The sequence below is a fragment of the Melozone crissalis genome, unplaced genomic scaffold (genome assembly GCF_028551555.1).
Source record: "Melozone crissalis strain CALT ecotype California unplaced genomic scaffold, PUWL_Pcris_2 ptg000023l_1, whole genome shotgun sequence".
NCBI lineage: Eukaryota > Metazoa > Chordata > Aves > Passeriformes > Passerellidae > Melozone > Melozone crissalis.
Genome location: NW_026535801.1, coordinates 17,877,145 through 17,902,602, shown reverse-complemented (window position 1 = coordinate 17,902,602; position 25,458 = coordinate 17,877,145).

The window sequence follows — 25,458 nt, the reverse complement described above, 5'->3', positions numbered from 1 at the left end:
AGAAGAATAGGGAAAGAAGGGTTATTTAAGGACAATAAATATTATGTGAATCATAAAAAGAATGACACTGATACAACAAGAAATACAAAAAGACACGCTCTGCAAGTGAGCAGGTCTGATGACAAGTTTTTATGCTTGAAATTACCCAACATGTACTATGAAGGTCAAAGAATTTATTTTTCCCATGTAGCTATTTCCCACAGTCAAGCCTATATAATTACAGATTTGTGCTGGCAAGAACAGATTGTGAGTACAAAGGAAGGGGGTATTTCCTTCTGCTACCTCCTCTGTGCCACAAAGAAGCTCTGGCAGGATCCAGTGAAAACAGTCACTGCACCACAGCAGATCATTTATACAATGCTGAAGACTCAAACTCAGTCTGTGCTGGAGGAATCTCTCTTATACTCAATGTGTTGAACAAAATAGAGTATGGTGGTCAAGTAAGTAGAAAAAAAATCTGATAGTGAGCTAACTGAGAGAACTATAACTCAAGAGAAACTTCTGGAAATACTGGAGAACATGATAGCCAGACATTAAATTGAAGTAAGGATGTACTTTAAATCAGACAATAACTCTCTCTGAACATTCATGCTTGTAAGAATTTTGCATTGATTTGAAGACTACATGCGAATGGGTGCTGCAGAAATTTCCAGAATACCACAGGAAAATGATCTGGCCACACAGCAGGGCCACTGCAGCTGCTGGCCTTACTCCTCCTGCATTCAGAGTCTGTATGTCCTTTCACAAATACACAGCACAGTGTTTCTTTCCTTGTCAATTATTCAGGTCATGGTTATATGCAGTTTGGTCAAAAATAGCATCTCCTGGTGCTACAGCAAGTAAGCATGTAGGAATTTTAAAGAGGTAAAAAATGGGATGTGGTCAAGGTTGTTTTCTTTCTCCCATGTTTAATTTTTGAAGGGATCACCACGGGAAACAAATGACTATGCAGATCTCACTGAAAGAGCCAGTGAGATTGAACAGGGCCTTATAAAGACATACATAGACACCACTAAGCTTCATTTTACTCTCTTACACATTCACTTATAGCAGCAAGCATTTGAAATAGCTAAGAGTTAGGGAGTACATAAGAGAAAAAAAAAAAGGCTTTTCAATTATTCTAGTTAATCTATTGCTTTTAAAACTTGGAAATTGCATTGCCAGCTCATAGAGGGAAAGCAGTACACAATAGAATTCAATTATTCTAGGGAAACTGGTCTTTCAGTACAAATAAGAGGCTAGCACAAAACAGTGGAAAGGGCTTCTTGATCTATAGAAGGTAAAAATTAGTTCTTTTTATCTTATACTTCATAAGCATCACTTCCTTAAATTTAGAGCTCTGCTAGCTAGTGAGCAGCTATGTACAAAATCAGTTCACAGTACTTTCTGGTACTAAACTCCTGACTGGTCTTTGCAGGGCTGTTAAAGATAGGACAACTAGGAAATCCCACGATCTAACAGCATAAAGGTCAATAGCTGGGAGTGAAACACAGTAGAAATATGCCAGAGGCTACAGTAAAATGGTCAACTCATTATAGAGCTGCAGCTTTAACCTTTCAGTTCCCTCTCCCCAGCAGCTTATAGCAAGAATGGCCTTTGTTTCCACAACAGTTTCCTTGAAACCTCAGTATTCCCACTCTCCCCCACAATATTATTTCAGTAGACAGGACATAGCTACTAAAAGCAATGTTACGGAATTTATAAAAGTGTGGCATTTTTGTTGTAGCATAGGCTGTGCCCGGCTGTATTAATTCAGTGCTAATACAGTTCTCAATAATCTCTTCTATGGGCAATAAGGAAACACCAAAACCACTGTGCACATCTGCAGCCGAGTACCCATGAAAGAGCACCAGTGCAACATCCACCTGTATTTTTTATAGTATATGTAGGCTGTCTTCATAAAACAGTTTTCACTTGTTTTCTAAGATCTAACACCGCAGCCCTCTCTTTCCTTTGGGCAGTTCTATAAAATTTTGAAGATCTACCCAGAATGTATAACTGAAACCTCCATCAGCTCAGCTCTGCAAACCTTTTCCAAGGGAAGTGTTCCTGAGAATCTGCAGAGCTAGGCAGCTCCAGAGCAGGGTGTGTATTCAGACCATCAGTCTTTTAATGCAGATTCCAACTGGCTGACTAAAAAAAAAGCTGTGTTAAAGCTGTCAGGAAGCAAGAAGCAGGGAAAGACACAAAGACCAAGAAGCTATCAGGTAGCATCTGTAATTGCCCATGTAAAACATCATTGATTCATTCCAGTGAAGGGCTAGTTCCTGGCAGAGGGATCACAAAGGAGAAGATTATCAAAATCATTTAAAGTCTGTGAATAGAACTAGACTGAAGCTGAAGCAGTGGGACAGGCTTGAAGGAAGGAGCAGTTTCTTTGTGCACTGAGGGAGGACAGGAGCACCAGCAGCATCCCAGACACTTGTGGCACACCATTGCATGCCTGGCACCCAGAGAAGGATGCTCTGAAGAAATATGAGCAGTGGAGCTGGCAATTGAACATACAAATATTGTAAAAAGAAGAGAAAAAGGCAGCACCAAGGTAACATGGCCACTCCTCAGGAGTGATCATTTTATCATCTAATAACAATATCTCTAGTTTTTTCTTTTCAAACTGTCACGTATTCACGCATAATGTAAAATAACAGACATTTGATCTCTGTTAGAACTTCCTTCCCTACTCATTTTGTACTGAGAAATAACTCCTGTTCAATTGTTCACACAAAAGAGGCAGCAGAATCTCTCTTCCATACTGGGGATGCCTTGAAGACTGGCATCACTGCAACACCCCAATGGAACGGGCTGAAATGCAGAATTTTTCCTCTCATCCCTCCTGAAATGAAAATGTTAATAAATAAGTTCTTTGTACATGCCTGAGCATAGAAACTGGGCCCCTTAAAAAAAAAAAATAAAAAAAACAAAGAAAGAAAAAAATTCAACAAAACCCAAAAAATATCCAGAAGTTGATGTTGACATCAGTTAATTGGCATGTGGAAGGAACTGAGGGGGAACAGCTACAGCAGGGCCTTTTCCAGATGTTGCCAAGAATGACTTTTGCACACTTATCAAGTACACGTGCAAGGATATATGTAGGGTGTAGGATGCAGTAAATGATGCGGCTGGAAGCACCAGGAGTAGTGCTCAAGTGTTTAGGTGAGATGTGTTTAGCTTTTCTATGATGAGCTGTTTTGAGTAAACTCCCACTTGGAATGGAGTTTAAGGGCTGGATTGCCAATGGTTAAGCATGAATCACTGGTTGGTAGTACTTTTTGGAGTCTTCCTGTTTTTTTAATGTCCTGCTGTCTGTCCTGTTCTCTAACCTTTGATAGGTTTCCAAACCCTTTGATACCATCACTTTATTCTGCCTTGCCTTTCTGCTCAGGTCACCTTTCCCTTGCTTGCCATCTCCATGTCTTTTTTGCCTCCAAGCAAAACCCTATCTCTTTGAGCTTTATAAAGGCACAAAAAAGTGCCGAATATGACATCTCAAAATGTCATTATTTTACCTGTTTTATCCCCTCCTACCCAAATCTTCTCTCTGTCTTGTCCATTCAACTGTAAGTTCTCTCAGATGGGAAGTTCCCACATCTTGTCTGACACATGTAGTATCATTCTCCACTGAAATTCCTTGCCACCATTGTAAATGCTACTGTTAATAAATCCTTATCTTGGACTTTCCTGAGTAAAAATGTGGAAAATAACAAACACCAGTCAAATCTTTAAAAAAAATAAATTGTCATACTCTCTCCTTTTTTCCCTCCTGCTCTTTTCTTTAAAGTATTCTACCAAAAATAGCCAATTAAGGTTTTGTTTTCCAACTACTGTAGATTTTGGAGAACTTTTGCAGGCATTTCTTTCATTTTTTTCTATGTATCTTTATGCTGGTTTTGCCTGCCTTTATTGGATATACTTTTTCAGATGGAAGCTGCTGTCATGTGCATTTCAAAGCACTTGACCGAGTCCTGGAGAATTCACACACAGCTCTGCTAAACAATAATTCCTTGTCAGTGACAGACGGCAGAATAATAAATATAAGAGATGCCAGAGGAAAGTCACCGGCACTAGGGAATGATCCAAGCCCTGTCTAAGGATTTCCAGCCTTCTGAGCTTTCAGGCAATGCACCTAGAAGGTGCCACTGTGAATTTATCAGTCGCATCACTGATTCACTGCCTCCGTCAGAGAACCAAGGCTCTGCCAGAGCGTTGCCAAGCAACATCATCTTGGGCTAAACACAAATATAGGTATCACAAAGGCTTCAGGATTGACTGAAGTCCATTTTCTTCACACTAAGAATCTTGCCTTCAGTTACCATGCAGGTCCTTATTGCCCAAAAACTTTGCTGCTTGAGGATGTGCATGGGATGTGTGGGAATTCAGATCCCTGGGTGCAATGATCTGCAACTCACTGCTGCAGTGGTGAAAACAAAAGGCCTTTACTCAGCCATTCTGCTTTTGCAAGAACATTTAACTCAAATTATGGTTTTGGTGCTGCTGCCATTTGCTAAGCATACAACCAAGCAAAAGATCATCTCTAGGTTTTTGGCTCACATGCTGCATATAAGATTGTAATGAGATCCATCATTGCAGAGACTCAATCTATGTGTTTGTATTCATTTGTTTATTTCCAGCTGTCTTGATAAATACTGGTTCTTTCCCAATGCTATTCCTTAGTACCCTTTTGAAAACAGCATGAATGAAAAAGACTCTTTTTTGGAAGGGAGAGACTAATAAAAGAATCAGCTTTTACATACCTTTTTATTACAGAGAGCTTAGGTAAAATGATTTATTTTAGTGAGGTTTCTCTTGGTAGTATTTTGGTTTTTAATGTTACCGACTGGTTGTCCATTTTTATCCAAATTATTCACAAGGGTGTTTTGTTTAAAAATGCACAAAGGTATCTTATTAAATAATGTCACAAACATGAAGTTCATTATTATGCAAATGCCATCCTCAGAACAGATTTGTTAATTGCAACTCATTTGCATAATTAATGAACTCTCAAATGAATAATGCCTTTGCAGATTTGTGCAGCATTGTTTTAAAATAAATTATAAAATACATGTCAAATGAAGAGTGCTTCTTAGATTCCCATAGCATTGTTTGAAAATTAATTACCAAATGCTTGTCAAATTAAAATGAGTTTATAGTTTTTACAAGGTTTTTTTAAAATTAATCACAAAATAAAATGTCACCATAGTAAAGCCAACAACTTGTTCTATTTTTCCAAAAAAGGAAATGTGTAGAAATACATTTAAATTTCAGTTACATTGTTTGTTATACTGGTCCTGAGATTTAGTAGTTTAGTCACAGTGTTATGATTTAACAAAGTTAGCGGTCGGTATGTTAATGTTTTAGTAAATTGAGATTAATTTAGTTCTGTTGTGTTGGATCTCTAATAGTATTAATGATTAATGATACTTCGTGTAAAAATTTTGTGCGGGCAAGGTCATGATATGTTAGTTACAAAAAAGCCTGGACTTCCAAGAACTGTAGACTCATGCATGTTTTTATAAAGGGTTATGTATCTTCAACAGCCATTGGGTGTCTGAATATTTTTTAAACAGAACCTTGGACCAGAACTCTTATTTCTTGTCATTTTAACTTATATTTCCATTTGGTTTGGGGTTTTTTTTGTTTTTTTTTTTTCATAAAGAAAAACAACTAAAAGTTCAGGAAGCTAAAAATGTCCCTGCATTCATAACCATACAGTCTAAATTAAGCCAGATCTATCCCAGAGTTTAATGCTACATCTTGATATCCCTTGTCTTATATTTTAAAACCCAAGTTATGGATGATCTATTCTGAGACACAAAGCTTTAGGCAGATTCTCTGCTTTCTGTAAATTAGTGTTCAATGATTCTACAGCAATAAAAACCTTTGGTGTCCTGAGTACCTGAACATCTCGGTAAATGATAAAGGATTTGAAGATACTATTAGGTGAAGCAAAAAAAAAGGCTATGGAAGCACTTTATTTTTATTTAAGATTATCCTTGCTAGATAAAGAGAGAGCTTTCAACCATTTTACAACCCTCTAAAATGTTGTTATGCTAAAATTCATCCCAAATAATTAATAAGATCCACAGCCTTTTTTTAAAGTATCCTGGAGGAGCAACCATTCCTTTTCTTCACATTTACCTTGTCCATATTTCTTAAGAACAGTTCCATTCTTTAGATGCTATCTTATTTTCTTATTTATGATGTTACTAGGCAGTCTGTTGGTAACACAAGAACACACATATGTGTGTGTGCCTGTATGTGTGTGAAGAAGCATTATTTTAACTTAAGAAGTTAAGGGTAAATTTCATATACTTTTAAAAACATCCAGTTTCTGGAATTTTCTCAGGGTTAAGGTTACTGATGACTGTGGTGTGACAAGTGAAAACATGGATGTGGAAAATAGATTGAGCCATTTCAAAGAATTCTTCAGACTGACAGTTCTTGGGATATAATAGTAGGTTAAATAGAGATCAGGTATGTGATGTGATCCAAGGGAATCATCTTTTCTGGCCTTCCAATGCAGCAGCCTAGGGATTATCAGTAAAAAAGGACAAGACTTCTCTTGGGTTAGGTTGGTTTAAACTTGAGGCCATGAGATTTTTTTTCATACTCTGTAAAGCAGACTAAAAGCACACAAAGCACACAGGAGATTGCAGTAAATTGTATCAAATGAGGGGGCATCTTGTCAGCAACACTTTTGAAGTACTGGAAGAAGTAATGGGGGTCAGATGATGACCAAATGAGGGGTACAGTAATGGGCATACACACTTGGTGGTTCTGTGCCTTCAGATGACCACAGATGCTGCAGAAGTACTGCTGCTAAGAGAGAAGGAGCTGTAAACAGAAACCTGTATAGCAGCAAAGCTGCTGCAGAACTGGCTTATGCAGACTTTTAGCAGGTGTGGTTTCTGGCCAGAAATAACCAATGAAATATACCGGGGACAGTGATCAGAGGTGACACACCAAAACCCTTCAAGAAACCCTTAAGCTCTTGGTCTTAGATGCCATCAAGTCAATCACAGGTGTGAGAGCTTCTAATGAAGAATATAGCCACTATCACTTTTAAGTTTATTCACTTGATTATTCAAGAGATGACTAGTTGGGTATGAGTCATCCATCACCATGTCTGTTGCCCTAGAGATTTAAAATGTTTAATGTGCTGTTGCTTTATTGTGTCAGTTTCCTGACGTACAGGAAGTTTGTTATGTCTTTGCATTGAAAGTACATGTAGAGGATACTAGTGAGATTAAATTCCCTGCTCACCCTTCAGACTCATCCCAGCCCCTTAACACGAGGCAGAAATATTTCCTCTGATGACACAAAGTCTATTTGATTGCCACAAAGAACTGGTCTGCACTAAGCAGTCTGGAAAGAGTCATCAGTTTTAGAAATTTTACTGGATTAAGCAAGAAAATATTTCCTCTTAGAAGTCTCACAGATATTAAAGGACCCTGGATTACTTTTTTATTATACTATGCATTCCTTGTTTATAAATCCTTGTTTATAAATTCTTTCCACATTTCTTGTTTATAAAATCTTCACTTAGATAAAGAAAGGAGCAGTTTAACTTAATTTTGCAACAGAGTCTTTCTTCCTCCTTTCATGTGCAAAACAGCCATAGGATTTCTGGAGCATGGAGCATAATGTTTCTGGACATCCAGAAGGAGGATATATTCTGCAAATTCTCCAAATGGTTGATGAAAAAACATTTCGACTGTCATATGCTGCTGCAGGTCACATTGCATTTCTACTAATGCATACTGCCAGCAATGCTGTGTTGACAAAGATGCTGTCCAGATCATGTGGATTCAAATCTCACCTTCATAAGAAAATCACCTCTTTACCAAAAATACCATATATTGCTACAGAAATTAAAAGTAAAAAAGATTAATATGACCCACTTTATATGTACACATATGTAGTGGTTAATAAAAAAACAGTTTGCAAAGATTATGAAGTACTCCAATCTTAACTAATACTTGGAGAGACTGGAGAATAAAATAGTTAAGGATCTTGCCTGGAATATTAAAGGTAGTTAAAGAAATAAGAACAAGATCAGTACCTTAATCACGTGTGCTTTGTCTTGCATGTACATCTTCACTGCAAAGAGAATTCTAACATGGTAGTTTCTTCTCAGCTAGAATTTTCTAAATTCACCACTCTTTCTGTGTGCCTTATTATAAAAAATAAAAGTTTTTGTCTAACAATTATGTAGCTAACCTTCTGTTAGTGGAGAAATTTACATTGGTTTATATAAGTTTTAAGACACACAATTACAGTTCAAAGAGCGTTTTGGCTGTTAACCACTCTGACTTCAATACAATCAGTGGAATTGCACTGATCTGGTAAGATATGGCACTGCTGCACTGCTGTTGTACACATACTTCTATTATCTATCTTCTTCTTTTTCTATGCATGCAATTTTTCTTGCTTGTTTAAATGTTCTCCTAATCCAATAAAATTCAATCAGAATACATTAATACATCTACTATTTCTTTTCCCTGAAACTGGTATGAGTGAAGGACCAGACCTACTGCCACTCATCAGCAATGAGAGCAGGCCTGTGGAAGAGGACCAGTGGCGTGTCCTAACTGCACACACGGCCAAGCACATCCCGTGCAAACCACCCACCCAGTGTGAGGTCGTTTTGATCAAAGCCAGACATGCAATAGATTTTATTCTAATAACTTATACTTTAAATTTGCCTACAATGAGAAATGTAGGGAGAGATGTTGAAAAACTTTCATTTTCTTTTCAAAATAAGCAAAAAATACTCAACCCTCTTCTTAAAAACAATCAAGGTGCAGATTTCTCTATGAGTCATAAACAAAGTGGAGAAGGATTTTTTCAATCCTATCAGAACTGCAGTGAACTAGTTATATAAGACAATTCAGTGCTCTGGAAAATAATAAAAAAAATCACTGAAGGCATTAAACTCTAATAGACCTGTCTTTAGAAAGTGACACATCCAATGTCAACTATAGAAGGATTACAGGGGACTTATTCTGCAGTAATCTTCAATTTATAATCACTTAGTTTCTTTTGGATTAGATTCAGTCCATTTCATTAACCTGTAGTAAGGTTTTTCCCTTTCTTGCATTTTAATCCACTCTAGCCTGATTTACAAAGATTAACTTCAGATTGAAGTTCTTTAGATCCACATCCCTAAATCAGAATATTTGACTTGGAAACACACAACTCATAAAATATGTCTTGAATAATGGCTCCTTTAAATTTTAATAATTAAAAACATATCAATCTGAAAATTATTGATAAACAAGTTTGTTTCTTCACAGCATTCTTCTCGCACATTCCAAAACCTACTGTTGAACCCAAAAAACAAACACCAAAGTTTAATATGCATTTAGTGACCTTGAGGATAAAAATTATTCATTCTAATATAATGAATTAAATGATAATTAATGAAGATCCATATATATAAGAAATAAATGACAATTAGAATATGATAGCAAGCAAGCAAGATAGCTCCTATTAGGTAATAAAATCTGGAATAAAATCTGGAAGAGACCATGATTCACTTATCTGTAATAAGTTAGAGAAAAAAGTATCTAGCCAAGTAGTAAGACAACCTAGCTCTGTTTATAATTATCATGTTGTAAATTAAGTCAAACATTACTGAACTCCAGTAGACTGCAGGTGAATACTTGAGAGCCCCTTATCTCATATATTTTCCATATTAAACTATACCTGAAAAGAGGATGCAGATAGATTTGAAAATGTAAAAAGAGTTCTGGTACTTATATAATTGTTCCTATGGATGGTGGTAATGAATCAAACAATATACTGGTTCCAGATGTTATAATGCATCTTCATTTGTGAAAAAAATAAAATCAAAATGTTAGAATGCTGTTGTGTTAAGACACTGTGCATTCATTCTAGCTGTTTTGTATGTAACCTTAATATTTCAGCTTTTCTGTATTGCTTTTAATCATGGATACTTCCTTCCAAAGTATTTCCATTTCACAGTAGAATTTGGATTTCTAAGTACTTTCATACAAAATAATAAAGAAAACATAAGCCGTTAAGCCTTCTGCAATGACTGACATTTTTTCAATCCAACCTGCAATTTTTATTCTGAAAGTCCTGTACTAGAATGTAAATGGATTACCAGTTTGCTTGGTGTATTTCATCAACTGAGATCATTACAATTACAAAAAATAAGAACTCATGAACTTAGTCTACACTGTTGCCAGTGACAAACATTGTAGGCTTCAGTGGGTATTTTTCTCTGAATCATTCATATCTTTGCTTAGAATCATGTCAAATGCAGCAGGATTGCATTACAGACAAAGGATCTGAGTTTAATATTACATACATTAAAAAAAAAAGAACTTCAAGCAGAAAAACTCCTTTACATTTTTCATTTTAGATTCGGTTTTGGTTCTGCCCCTGGCTGACTCCAAAGAGGCAGCCTCACCTCCATGTGGCTACTGCAACACCATGATCCTCTCTTCAGTGTGGGGTGTTGCTGTAGGTAGCCCTCAGTCAGTTGCTGCTCTCCAAGTCTCCAATATCCAACCATCATGCTCTCTTTGGAGGCAGGAGTCAATAAAATGCCCGAGTCTAGGAGGGCTGTAGGAAATCAGCTGACCTGTGCATTAATGGGGTATTTGTGAGTGGCCATCAGCCAGCTCTCTGCCAGGGAATGAATATCACACAACGAGCAAGATCCTCTCAGAATCACACAAGCAAATAGCTTCAAACACAGAAGTCCCTTTTCTGTGCTCTCTGCTCAAGGGATTCACCTTAAATTTTCCTCCATCCTCTGACTAATTAGTACATTCAGCAGACCTACAGCCTACTTTTATCCTGGGGTGGGGGTTTCCATGCCTGCAGAGACTGACTCCCAAGCCCTTGCTGAAGGCAGGCCCAGCATGTGCATCCACACCTGTGAGAGTGTGCAGCTCACATCCTGACTGCTGTAGCAGCGTCATCAGCAGCAGCTTGATGCAAGGTGCACAGGGATGTCCTTACAGTTAATGCTATAAAACCCCAGAAATTCCAAAAATATAAGTCTAATGTGTGGGATCACACAGAATGTGAGTTTGATGTGCAACTGTGGATGGATTGGATGGGATTTGTGTCTATGATGCTTTAGTGTGAGGCTGACCACTTGTGTGGGAAAGTGTCTCTGATGAAGGTTCATGTATGGTCTGCTGTGTCCAGTATGTGCTGTTTAAATGGATTTTACACTAATAATATGCTATTTAGAGGTAATTTTTTTCAATTAATTATCAAGCCTTTTTTTTTTTTTTGCAAAATTTTACAATTATGGCCTATTTGTCTCTTCTTTCCATATGGAGACATTATAGAAAACAACTGAAGTAAATAAATATGAATCTGACTTGACATATGGAAAACCATAATGAAAAAGCATGTCTAGCATGATTAAAATAAAAAAATATTTTTCAGAGAATTACAACAAATATTTTTTTAGTTAATGTTTTTCCAGAATATTAGCTTTATATGCAAACCCTACACTACCATTAAAAAGGTCTTTATTAAAGCTGGGATTTATTTTATTTTTCATTTGGGAATAAAAGCTGCGAAATAAAATTGCCAATTTTTCAAGCAAGAATCAAAATAAAATATTCAGATCCAAACCCCAAAATGTTTGATTTGTTTATATTTTTCATGTGAATATATATACATTAACATATGAAATTATTTTCTAATTTTCTTTTATGAGATGAAAGTCCAATGAAAATATTTTCAAAACAAAAGCTCAATATTTTATATTTGAAAAGATTATCAAATGCTTCACATTATTTTTTTCTAAAATATTACTGTCAAAGCTGGTATAATTTTGCATATTTTTACTTCACTAAATATGTACACAAATTAATTTAATTCCAAAATAACAACTTTTGTCTGCAGAAATTCCTGACCTATCTGAACTCTTGTGAGCTCTGGGATGAGACATTCTTAGACAAATGTCTTACCCACTACTGAAGTTTAGGCTGAGTTGATTTGGGGCCGGGGTTGTTTTGTGAGTTTGGTTTTTGGAGGGCTTTTGAATTTCTGGAATCACACCCTGTAAATTACCAGGATATCTTTAAAAAAACACTTTTTCCATAGTAAAGGTACTTCATTATTGGAATTTCCTCAGCCTCAGGCTAAGGCTTCATGCTAATGTAAAAAATAAAACAATTTGGAGCACCAGAATTCCTGATATTTTGAGTTCCCAATATACTGGATTCCCAAACTCATCTGGAATATGACTCATCAGGAAGAAGCCTTTCTCACATAGAGAAGATAGAGATTTCAACATGAGACTCTACATTCTAGATGAACATATTGGCCACTGGGTTATTTGTTGTTTGGATAGCTCTCAGTTATGTTGTTTAATCTTTAAAATTTGAAAGCTCAAGGTTGCAGGTTGTTTGCTTTTTCCCCAATGTAGAATGAAGGCCAAATGCTTGAAATAATTTGCAAAACAGAATTCTTGTTTTACAGTCAATCTCACAGCTGACTTCACTGGAGTTATTTAGGTGAATAGGGGAAGCAGATTTTGACCACAGTAGCTGCATCTAGACTAGTACACTTAAAAGTGCCAGGGAAATGCTTCCAAGCACTGGAATTTGATTGTCTACACTGTTAAATTGCTAAAAGAATCCCTGACACACTTCTGGCTTTTCCCAGCTACAACAGTTCCAAACAATTCTCAGGGACCTTTTCCCATAGGTAGCATGAACACAAACACCCTTTGGACAAGAAAGACAGTTTCATAGCATGGATGTAGGCCAGTTTGCACCATATGCCAGAGAGCAGTCACAAGTAAGTTTAATTTACTGGTGTAGAATAATTTCTGTAGATCAAAAAAAAAAATCAAAATCTTGACCTTCTCTTCATGAAAGGGAAGGGGCAAAGGGTGAGAAGGGGGAAAAACCCCAATTATTTAGTTTAAACAACCGTAATTTTTAAAATTAAATATCCCCTTCACTCATCTTCTTGATGCTAGGAAAACCAGATGTTTCTTCTGCCCTTGTCCATGTTTTATTTTTATTATATATATGTATATAATATTATTATTTATTTTATCTGATTTCTTTATTTGCCTACTTTGTAGTTAGATATCAAGAAAAAGAAAATTTAAAAATTCATAGGTTTAATTTATTAATAAGTTCTCAACAAAAAGTGCAGCTATATTAATTCTGAGCAGGCCTTTGTCCAACCTAAACATTCTATTGAAGTTTCTGTGTCAAAGGGCAAAAAACGGGGGCCTTCAAATCCTTCTCCTCGAAATAACCCATGGTCAAGAGAAAAGAAGCTTTTGAATAACAAGGACTGGCTCAGCTGGGGAACCAAGAGCTAAATAGTGTCCGTGTCGCAGAGACACACAAGGGCAGAAGGGCACCCCAGGCATTCGGCCTCAGCGCAGGGGGGAGCACAATGGCAGAGATTGTACTGCAGGAGTGAAGGACTCGGCAGGGCTGAAGCTCCCAGAAATAAAGTGGAAGAAGTGGTCACCCTCTCACCCACTTCACTGCACTATGGACTTGAAGGAGTTTTCTGGCCCCTTAGCCCTTCTTCTGCCTGTACTGATCACCTTTAGGCTTCCTTAGGACTGCAGTGACTGTGGCATGGTGGGAAGTGCCTGAACTCTCCACTGTCACTGCTGTTGCTCAGGCTCCTTCCAAGGACCCTTCTAGAAAAGGCAGTGGGTGCTATCCTGTTAGAAACAGACCTTCTTTACAGTGGGAAGGTTGCTAAATTCAGTTTGCAGTGGTTCACAGAATCAAGATCGAGATTTTGTTTTTCCTTTATCAGTCTTCTAACTGGAATGAGGCAGCACCCCAAGTAAATGCCCACTTATAGTTTCCCATCTGTGCACTGCAATCTATCCCACAGAACTGCCTTCTGCCAGAATTTGGGGATGAAAAACAGTAGACTAGATAATATTTATCTTTTCTGAGAGCACAGGACAGCCTGAGTATAAAGGCTGCCTTAAATAATGAAAGGTCACGTGAATTAGTTGTTTTGAGGATTTCTCCAGCATTTCAGAGGGAATTTATTTCAAATCATGTATATTAATAAAGCAAAGCCCATGGTGTTTCCAACCATGCTTGGTGACATGTGCAGAACTGCCAAATGGTCCATTATTTCTAAAAATTATGTGTCCCAAGGCAGTAGCAAACTTGTTTTCCAGACTGTGGGCATCAGTTTATGTGCTACATTTAGCATGTCCCTTTTTCTTGTGTTTTCCAAGATAAGTTTGGTTTTAAAAATCCCATTCTTTGAGTAACATTTCTTTTATTTTTTTTCAGAACACATGATAAAGTGCCTGCTTATTCTGTGCTGTCCTCTAAGTTTTAGCACAGTTCAAGATGCAGAATGAAAAAAGTGAAGTATAAAAATAAGAGATCTGAAATATAATGGCCATGTTATAACACTACATAAATATCTATATTGTAGTCAAAAAATAAGATATGGCTGCACTTTTATATGCCCCATGTATTTTATCATGTTAATTATCTGTTCATTAATACAAGTGAGAGCAATTATTTTCTTTAGGGGTATAGCATTCCATATAAATCATGATGCCTGAGGATTTTTAGAGGTTTTGCTTTTGGTTTTAGCATCAACTGGATTATTTTGTACTCTAGTGACAACATTTCAGACAACCTACTTATAAAAAAAACCAGAATTTCCTTGCCTAAGAAAAAGCTTTTAAGGAAGTACATAGCATTCAAGTCAGTCAAAACTTCCAGCATTGGCATCCTGTTAAAGATAAAAATATTGTGTACTAGTGACAAATGCTTACCAGGATTTTAGATTTTATACAAAAGCAGAAGGAAAAAACAGGTAAAATAAGGCAACAGGGCATATCACACTTCTTTTCAGACCCAGAGGCTCCTTGTGAGCATGTCAGCCATGCTGAGTATTAATTGAGAAACTAAAATGTATGCATTTTCAGTTTTAACAGGCCTGCATTTTGGTGCAGCAGACCTTTATCAGGTAAACCCAATCATAAAGCAGTTTCCCCATGCATTTTATATTCAGGAGGAATCACAGAACAGATCTCAGCTGACCCTTCAGTCTATAAACTAGAATTCAGGGAAACTTGTTTGATCAAAAACTTGATAAATCATTCACCAAAGTGCTACATTGTTCTCAGCATAGTGTGCTTTTTCCAGCTTTTAAAGAGATGATCTCACAGTTTTCTAGGGCAGTGCTTGATAGAGCAGACATATCTCTGGCTTAATATCTGACTTCAGGAAAGCCCCTCTATCTATTTCTCTGCCTCACTCATGTTCTGTGCATGAGCACACAGACATTACCTCTGCCTCAGTTTCTTCACTTTACAGACAGAGATAATGCTAATGACCTCTGTAAAGTTCTTTGGAAACCGCTGATATGAAAGATCATGTATAAGTGCTGCTCATCTGCAACTACTCCTCGTTTTCCCTTTCTGGAGATTAGAGTGCCTTAAAAAGAAGGAAAAATAAAACTTTGTATTCATAAACCAATAATGTGGTAGAAGGATGAATGCTTGGAGTTGATCAGTTCTGCCCTCACCAGCAGAGCTGATAATAATCAGTCACTTATGTGCTATTTCACAGCTGATACCTCCTCCAAAAAAAATTAATTGCAAAAGTTTCACAGATGTCTGCAGCAGTTGACCAGAGCTCTTGGGTTATTGCTTGTCAGACTATTAATGGGTTTGGCTAACCATGACAGTCATTACTTTCCCCCTCCTGTGAGCTACTTTCTGTGTAATTTATGCATAGGTTTTGCCAAGATTTGACAACTTTCAGGATATTAACATAAAATTAGACTGCAGAGCTGAACAATGGGTGGCATTAAAATTAGCAGCAGTGGAAACCCATCAAAGAGAATTGGTTTCTCTCCTGCTTTGCTTTTAAGTTAATATTTTTTTATTTATTTTATCTTATTTAATTATCATTTTGGTAGGAAGAGTAAAAGGATAAATGCTGAAAACTGTTTTGTTTTGCTAGGTACCTTAGGAACCTTCAGAATGGGGGAGAAATTTCAATTAGACAAAATGCCTGGCAGCATCTTAAACAACAGCTAACCTGAAATCAATCACAGAGGAAGAAAAGTTAGAAGTGTTTTTTCGAAAAAGGGACTTTAAACAGAGCAGATCTGTGCTCCACACAGATTGTTTAGTGAATGCCATTACAGAATGCAATGTGTGTGTTAATAAGTAAGGACATCTGGTAACCAGCTTTTTTCTGATTCATTAACTGACTGCTTCTGTGGCCACAGGGCTTGATAGGGAAGGCTGCAAGACTTTTGCTCATAGAAAATGGGACTTCGATGTATGCTTTGTTCCTTTGACCCAACCATATATTCCAAATTTTCTCGTATGCCTCCATGCCTCCACAAATACTTCAATTTGAAATCTGGGAGAAAACACTTAAAAGCTTAGAAGAATACTTCCTCCTATTTAATTGTACAGAAAAAATAAGTCATACTCACTATTCCTTCATTGATCCACAACAATGCACCTCATAAACACACATCAGTAAGTGATGTCCTCTACTTGTTAGCATTTACCATGGCTCTGTTTAAATACTATATTATTCTCCTGTTTCTCAATGTTTATACATTTTCAAATATGATTCATTACCATGGATGGAATATTTATGAAAAAGAATTTAGAAATTATTACTTTTTTGTAACACTACAATTTTTGTGAACTCAGTTGTTAGTTTTTTTTAAACCTTCCCTGAGATTAACAAGCTCAGACAGAAAAAGTAGAACCATCACCTTGCTCATATCAAGTGCTGTTTTTCTTCATATAATACAAGTGAAACAGCTCCAAATGCTCTAGAGAGAATGATTGAGCAAAAGAAATCTAACTTGATAGTACATGTTGAGGGATGAAATGGACAATGAAGTTTCCATATGTTGTTTTTACGCAGTAATTAGAAACTGTCACACACCGTTTCATTTTTTAGTTTCCTTGGGCTTATTTGCATGTATGAGGCTTTCCTTAGAGCAGAATTGCAAGCATCAAACTGGCACCCAGTTGAAATCAGAGGCAGTGATAGGTGGGCTTCTTCCACCTTATGGACAAGAAGCCAGTGGCAGGTACTGAGACAGCCCAGAGCACAGCTCAGCAATAGCCAGCTGCAGCCTCACTCACCTCTTTGCCTCTGCCAAATTTTCTTTTCCAGGTTGAAATATTGGCCATTCCTGTAGTGTACATTCTTGGGCATGTGGACTAGCTTTTGTTTCCAAAAGAAACAAGGAATTTAATTTATTAATATGGATGTACATTCAGCAGGAGTTTGGCTACTTATTCCCTAAGGTTCCTTTGAAAATCCTAACACAGTTTCTCAAGGGCAAAACAGGAAAACAGTGCTCTGGCTCTCAGTTTTCCTCATGCCTACATGATTTTGACAAATGTCTCCAGCTCTTAGGTAATGATTCCTTTCTATATCTTGATAAACAACTTGTTCACTTAAAGCATCTGAATCTGGCCCTCAGAAATACATCACAGGAGAAAGACCAATAAAACTGCTTCATTTTATCTTCATTATCCTGGTGGTAATGATGACTGAGAACTTGGTCATACTAAATGTTTTTCCCTAAAATAAGGGACATATATATGTATATTTTTAGGTCAGCTAAGAAACTAAGTCTGTGTGTGTGTTGTGTAAGAGGGTTAATGTTTTCTGTCTCTGTTTTGCAAGACTTTGTAAAATCCCAGAAAGCTGGATATATGTCTCTCTTGTCCATGCAAGACAGATTAGCCCTCTGGATTGTTGCTAAATCCTAATTCTTAAAGGGTCTATAACCCCAAGATGCAGGACTGTGAAAAACATCAAAGGATGTTGATTACATTCATGTTTACATCTGAAAGGCAAAATTCAAAGATCTACCATAAAACTTCTGTTTTTTAAACACTGAACCAGATCCCTGATGTTACTGATGCTCTCTTGTTCATTCCCTACTAAGGCAAAATTAGGTTTGTTTTTTAAAAATGTCTGAATAAAGTTTTTCGACAATCAGAAATTTTTTGTACTGTAATAGCACTGAAATGCTTCCCTTTGTCAGCTACTCTGCAGCTTCCCAGAGATTCCATCTTCACACTCGGTTCAGAGATGGCTCTAATATAAATCTAATTCTTCCATACAAATGAGCCTTTGAGAATAGGTCATGCTTACTCACACTAATTTAAAACTGCATAAAATATATCTTTACTTTTATGGTTTTTTACTGAATATTTTTATTTTTTACTTATACTACACTGAAACTACAACTAGAAGCTTTTTCTAAACAGAGGCAGAGATCCTCATAAAGCTATGAAGATAGGATTTTGATTTATACCAACAAATATATGGATATTATACTATACAGGAGATTTCAAAGGCAGTTACAGGATCTTGCTTTATTTTTGCAATCAGAAAGACAATGAAAAACTTCAGTTAGGAAAATGCTTAAATGGGAGATGATGTAAAGCTAGTTTGAGAGATAGCAGAGATATTGGTCAACACACTGGAAGGCATGTCATTGGTTATAGCACAGCTGCTGGAGGTGACTGTGTTGGTATCTGTAGCATGTTGATGTGTGAAATGCAAAAATGAATCTTATTCCTCAGGAGAGTCCTGCATATGTCACGTATATTGTCTCATTAAGCCAATCCATTTATCAACCCACTGAATGCCAATTAAATTGCACAGGATGGTGCAGGTATATGGTGGGCTGATGGTGCCAAACTTTATTACAGCTGAGCTTTTCTGGCTCAGTACATTCCTGCATAGCAAAATGGCAGACATATCAAAGCCAAATTAAATGTTCTTGAAATAATGCCTTTAAAGAGGAAGAAATGCCGCAGTCTGGCACAAAAGAGTATGAAATGTAATGTCACTTCTTAGTGTACTTTTAGTTCCAATGAAGATGTCACGGCTCAGATCCAGCCAGTGCCAAATGTCTTCACAGCGTGCAAATTAGATCAGTGTAATTTCATCAGGATGATGATCAGACTCTGTTGCAGTTCTATGGCTGCATACACAACTTCTGCTGACTGCTGCAGTCAGACTGGCACAGCTGAGCTAATGCTGCCATCCTCAGAAAGAGACAGACGTTGATTTTATAGCATTCTCCTGAAGCCAGAGTCCAAAGGATATTCCTAATATCCTGGGAATATGTTGATTAGTATTTATCCTGAGGTTTTGACTCAAAGTACTCCCTTTTTTTATCTCTGGCCACAGTAACATGAATATTTAATATATTCTTGTTATACATTATCAGATGATCAGGCTTTGACTGAAAGTATTTAAACTGCTAAAATGTGAGCAACAATAACCTAGCTGAGAAATCCATTGTGCCCCTCAGCATCAAGGCAGTGGCTGGGAGAAGATCTACTGCTTTAGGAAAGCATGTGTACACAAACTTACTCTCTTTGCAGTACTCATTAAGGGTACTGCCAGATGTACTCTGTTTGATTTAGTATCAGTCACTATTTTTTTGACTGTCCACATGACTCCTTTGCTGGAGGTTAAGACCTGTATACCAGGGATGGGAAAAATTAACATTTTCCTTCAGCTCACAATTCAAAATTCACCATATTCGCTTGAGTCATGAATGCTTCACCCAGCGTATCTTATGTGCTGAATCTTTGGATATTAAACCCTCTCCTAGAGTGGCTGGTGCACGCATTTTGTTCTGCTAACATGGTGTGGGGCCAGTAAACCTCAGTGCTGCAGGAGGACAGGCAGATGGGAAAAATATGGGCTTAAAAAGACTCAGTCTGCCTGCTGCCTTTTTGTATGCCCGGTCTCCAGGTAGGCAACATGAGCCTGGCTCTTCTCATAAATATCATTGTTGTACAGCGAGATTAAATCTACTGAGCCAATAATTTGCTGATAAATGCCTTCAGAAGCAGGAACATGGTGTTTGGTGCTAGATAGCAGTCCCAGTGCCAAGGCTTACCTTGCATATATTGAATGTTTGGGTTTACTTTAGCTTTTTGCATAGACAATGTTGTATCTTAAATTGTTAGATTTGGTGATTTTTCTTCTCCCTAAAGCATTTGGTAAAGAGCAATTACTTATACATATAACAGCTAAAATCCCCAAACACCATGGCACACAGCCATCTGAGGCAAGTTGCCAAGTCTGTAGCTTCAATTAACCTTCATATATCCCCCCAAACTTGGAACACTATCAGAAGGCTATTATGTTCAAGCCTTACTCATGTGGTGAGCACTTAGACACTGAAGTTGAAAGCAATAGCACTGGTGGATACATGACTGCTCATGTATTCAGGTTTGCACAAGCAGACTTCACTTTGTAGCACTCTTATCCAGTCTGAAGCAGGGAGACCCAGGAAATTGCAAATATACCGCTATTTCAGGATTTTAGCACAGAGACCAAGTCCATTGTCCCTCATATGGCATCTGTCCTTTACTGACCTATTTGGTCTCAGATAGGAGCCATCAAAGGTGGCTGAGGGAGAGGAGCACTGCAAGATTTGGACGTCCCATTAAATCTTTGAAGTAACCACTGATTCCTGTAATAGCTCTATGCTCACCAGACGTACTGTGCAAATGGGTTGCTCTCCCTGGAGATTGGAACAGAGACTCTATGCATCCCAGATGTTCCTAAGCAGTTTACTTACCCTCCCCGGTGTGCATTTAATTCTCAAGATGGATGGAGACGGAGCAGAAATGGGAAATGAAATAAAAAGTCATTTTTGGCTCTAAAGTGAAAATGTTACTTATGCTGACATGGAAAATGTAAAGCTTCAATAAAAGCAGATAAACACAGTTTTTATGTGGGGGCAGACAAAGGGCTAAATGCCCAGCTGGTACAAACTGGCATAGCTTCACACTGAAGTTGATTAAGCATAGTGCAGCTTGTGCCAGCTGAAGATCTGGCTTACAGTTGCTGCTCAGTATCCCTATTGTGTGGGTGAAATCCTGTCTGTTTAGGAGAGAATATGGCAACCAGTGATGGACATATCCTGTGCAAAGGCTACAAGAACCTCATAAGATTCAGCCTGAAAACTCACACAATTTTTAAGCCTTATGAATGCCATTACAAATTCCTATAAACTGAGAGAAAGTACTACTACACAGAGGCTGAAGTCTGGGGGAGGGGAGTGGGTGTGTGAAGAGCTTCCTACCAATAGAAAAAAGGGAAATTAATAGATGTATATGTTTTCATACAGAGTGAGAAACATTTAATCTGTGACATCTTTACTCAAATATTTCCCTTTTGTGGTCTAGAGGATCTACACTCTGAAGCAAATCAGATCTTTCAGCTGAGACAAGAAGCAATTCATCCAGGCTTTATGTTTGTGCACCTACCCTAATGAGGGGGTAGCACCCCAGGCTGCTCCTGGGGCATGCCAGGACCCAGATGCCAAGCTTGGGAAGACTCTAGCAGCAACATCTGGCTCTGTGGTGAGGTCTAAAGGCAGTTGTGCAAACAGATCTGGAATAGCCTCTGGGTCTGGGCTCTCTCATGCTCTCTTAGGACACATTTTCCTTCTGCTTACCTTTGTTTTGTCGAATGTGTGGGGTTTTCATTTATTACACATTACAGTAATATGGATCAGCTTTTTATCTGATCAGCAAGGATGTTTCCTGTACAGTACTTTTTATTTTCTCACAAATCCTTGCCTCAATAACTGCTGCCCATGTAATCTCTTGCCACTTGATTTTTGTCTCTTTAATTTTTATCAAAAAATGCTTTGCAGGATCTAATTGACTGAAAACTTGTAACATTAATTTTTTTCATCTCATTTTTAAACAAAAAGATGTATTTTGACAAATCAGTTTGCTAAAGTAGAAAAAGAGCAGTGTATTTCTATTACTCATATTTCTGCACACATAGAATTAAGCAATATTGATGGTGCACTAGAATTTGCTCAAGTTGCTTCTGTTAGTAAAAAATTCCAACAAAAGGACATTAAGCTGCCAAAGTTGCTACTACATTAGTAGTTGCTACTACATTACATTAGGGGTAAATCCTTTCATGCTAATCTTATGCCTTTAAGACTTTGCTGTGCATTTTATATGCAATGCAAAGCTTATGAAAAGACAGATCCTCACATCATTAAAATAGAATGAAAAAGTTAATGACTTCTGATTTCATTGTAAACATTGTCCCTTTAATTTCTTAACATACATATATATGACCTACAGAAAAAAAATATTCCAAGGGCACAAAGTCTGCTGCATCTATACTTGTGTGCTTCCAAAAATTGTGCGTTTTCTTTGTATGCTTTTATTTACAACAAAAATTTAATAAAAATGGCAAACCATTTTTAAATAGTATAAATTAGGCTTAAATGGATCATGGCATAGAAACTAACTAGGTAAGCTAAACAATATCTTGCAAATAGGGCACTAGCTTCTGGCCCTGAGCTAGCAAGAAATATGTCATCGCACATCTAAAATTCACTAATATTTAATAAATTAGTGTTTACAGGATGCAATTTTTTCCACAGGCAGAGTACAAAAAGAAATATCATGGGATGGCATATGTTAGGTGTAATGTTCTGTGCACAGCCAAAGGTATTCAACAAATTTTAATGCAAGCGGAAATTTACTTTTATAAGCCTCTACAAAGCAGACAAAGAAATATACCATAGAAAAATAATGCTGCAAGGATTGTAGGTGTCTAATAGCAAAAAATTATTTTTCCCTTTTTCTTGTGGGAATGAAATAACTGTGATTGTTATAAATCTGTGGAACTAAGGAGACCTTATTCTTCATGAATCAAAAAAAAAATTAAAAAAGCATAAATCCAGAAAACATAATCCAAGGGAATCAGAAAGGACATGTTGATTAATATGGAGAAAAATTAATTGGAGCATTAAATGTTAAAGAAACCATGAAATGGATAAACAAGAGATCTCTAACTTAACATGTTTTTTAGGGATTTATGCGCAGCTCTACTTAGCTACAGGCCAATTCATGGGCTCATTTTGTCTTGAATTTAGAGTGAAGCTTATGGTACATTTAAGTAGCCATATAAGGTTATATCATGTGAGAAGTGTCAGAGAGCCAGAGCTGGGGATAGAGATGGTGAGGTGATGGCCATTGCCATGATACTGTGCTCTATTTGAAACTGTCTCATGGAAACCGTGACAACCTCATTTATGCAGGTCTGTAACTGAGCTAATTAATAATCTGGGGTTATCACTAAAAATAACCTTTCTCTCTCAGAAAAGAGAGAGAAAGAGTTGCTTTTAGTCTGCAAACCATGTTTACACACACAAATTGGAATCTTGGGAAGATGTTTACTAATAAGCTAGTTAGTACAAACCCCCAACTATTGTTCCCTTGCATCTCAAGGAAGAATGTAGCCTGCTACTCACAATCTCCTAGTACATCATATACAAAAAGCTTTTCTGCTTTTTGCTGCATCTGTGGGTGGGTAGATGACTGAAAGAAGCCATTCCTTCTAAATGAATTCAAAATTACTGGAGCTAACTTCATAGGGAAATGAAATGTGGAAAAGTGTTGTAGTGTGAATTTTGGCACCAAAAAAATGGTAAGTATGTCTGACAGATTTTTCTTTAATGTCCAAACACAGCTGAACTATACTAGGTTGAGTGATTAACTATGATTAAGAGGTGATCTCACTAATTTTTAGCACATAGGAAAAACTGCATTTACTCAATGAGAAGGAATTTATAACTGACTGTTACAGTCTTGCCTGTCTTTTGCTACACAAAAAGCATGAAAATAACTCCAAAAGAGTAAGAATAATGATTAAAGCTTCACCCTGAAGGAGATTTCACACCAGTTTCCCTTGAAGGCTATCCTACAAGGGATAGCTTATCCTCATAAAAAAACTTGCCTCTCTTCCAGGAAAAACAATGAAAGCCATTAATTTAATTCCCCTTCTGTGACATATTGAAAAAGCATGGCACTAACCCCAGAGGGAGTGTGGGGCCAGCCCTAGGGAGACAAGAAGAGACAGACACAGGACCTTAGGATCAGTTAAGAGTGGTTAAATCTGCTTCTTGTCATAAGTGTTGACACCTAGGTGATGTTACACACTTTTATGAAGTAAAATCATCTCACTTATTGTTCTCCATATTGTTTTTCTTAAATAATGTGCTCTAGTGACAGGAACTTGTCCTGTCTCTAGAGTGGTGCCTAGTATGTGGCTTTGCCACAAGCCCTGACAAAGCAATGTTTTCTTTATAGCAAATCCAGATACAAATGCATGTACATTATCTGGTCCTCAGCTACTCTTCTCCTCCAGAGATGATGTACCTAGCCCTATCTGATGAGTGGTGAGGGTAGGTAGGGAATCCAGGGAATCTTTAGTAATAATAAGTGTTTCACATTTTCGAGAGACTCACGTTTTTCAGCGGACTCTGAACTTCTTCATAGGGCACACAACAAAGTCCTACTTCAATTTTCAGTACATCTGTATTGTTTAATTTCACTTTAAGAATAGCAAAGGTCATAGTAATGTATACTCTAATCCTTGTCTATTTCTATTTATGTTCTGCTCAGCTCATTCCTCTGATATTACTCCAAACAGCAGAAAGTAGCCTGTTCTTTTTAAGTTAAAGGAGCCTCACAAGGCTATTGAAGACAAGCATGAGCAAAGCCTGTCCAACTTTGCAAATGTGGATCCAACATTTCCATCTTAGGCACAACTCCAATTTACATGACTGGAGCTAGCAGTGAGGCATTCATGACTATGACATGACTGCTCAGGCCATCAAAATCCAGGTGATTTGGAGAAATTTTCACAGAATTTTTCTTTTTTCCTGGGCATATATTTTCCTGAAGGCTTATAGAGGTTTCAGATGTTATGATTTCTACTCTTCCAACAAATAAAATAGTTGAGTTTCTTCTATAATATTTAGAGCAGAGCTTTTTTTTTTAATTAACGTATATCATAAATTAACTTAGTCCATTGACTGACATGCACATTTGATGACAAATCCCTTATTTGCAGTGGTGCATCTGCTAAGAGTGGTCTTATTGATGCATCCAGATCTTTAGGACTCTTGTTACATAAGCACTCTTCAAACTGAAAATTAATATGAAATGTTGTATCATGTCCATCTTTTCTAAATTAACATTCTTTGGTATGCCTCTTTGGTTAATGCAAAAAAGGCACAGATTCCAGTCTTTTCCACTGGGTATTACAAGGGGAATAGTCTGTCATAAGATACTAGTTTGGAATGTATTTGGCAGATTTATGGTGATGACTTTGGAAAATGCTGGGTTGGAGAAGTAATTTCGAGCATTCTTTTCAATTCAAGCAACTTGGCTGCTCTGGGGAATTTCCTCTTTTTGGTACCAATATTGACTGTAGAAACTACAGGGAACTTGGAGCAAATACTTGGATGTGCAAAAATGAGCTTTCACAAAGCCCATATAAAATAAGCCCCTGTCACTTTATAAGTAATAGCATCAGATCTGCTGTTTATTAAATATGCTAGATCCAGGGGAACTTTACTTGAAACATCCTTGTGGAAGGGTAAGAG